We start from the raw sequence: 743 nt of genomic DNA, 5'->3' as shown, positions 1-743 counted from the left end.
GGGAGGGCGCCTGGGATCCGAGCCGCTCGGGGAGGGAGGGGGGCCGGGGATGCTGAGAGCCCGGACGTCTGGGTCCCATCCAGCTCTGGAGCGGAGGAGGTTTGGGTCCCATCCAGCCCTGGCGGGGAGGAGGTTTGGGAGCCCGGACGTCTGGGTTCTCTCCAGCTGTGGGGGAGGGGGGTAAAGGGGGTACCCGGATGCCTGGGCCCCCCCCCTCCAGCCCTGGGAGGGGAAGGGGGGATGTGGGGGTAGCCAGGATGCCTGGGTCCTCTGCCCCCACAGAGCCCTGCCTGGGGGGGATCTGGGGGCACTGCAGCTGGGGACCCCCCTCCCCCACCCCCAAGGCTGCATCTCCCTTGGCCATGTAATGTATGCATCCCACAATGCACCTCCATAGCCAGACGGAGGGGGAGGGAGTCTTCCCACCCCCACCAGGTCCAGACAAGATGGGGGCTGCGGGTCGGGAGTGAGGGGCCCCGGCAGGATGGTGGAGGTGGGGGGGTCAGGAGTGAGAGGCACCGGCTGGGCGGGGGGTTCAGGTTTGAGGATGAGCCAGGGGGGCTCCGATGCCCCCCCTCTTCCAGCTGGGGAGAACCCAGGGTCCGGGCTCCCAGTGCCCCCCCTGCCCTCACCTGCACCCCCACCCCCCTGCCTTCCCAGATGTGTGGGGAGAAGCCGGGCGTCTGGGCTGGGGCGCACACAGGGTTAACGTCTGGCTGGAGGGGGGGGGATGGGGTCAAGGG

This window comes from Alligator sinensis, unplaced genomic scaffold (genome assembly GCF_000455745.1).
Source record: "Alligator sinensis unplaced genomic scaffold, ASM45574v1 scaffold850_1, whole genome shotgun sequence".
Lineage (NCBI taxonomy): Eukaryota > Metazoa > Chordata > Crocodylia > Alligatoridae > Alligator > Alligator sinensis.
This window is presented reverse-complemented; position numbering follows the sequence as displayed.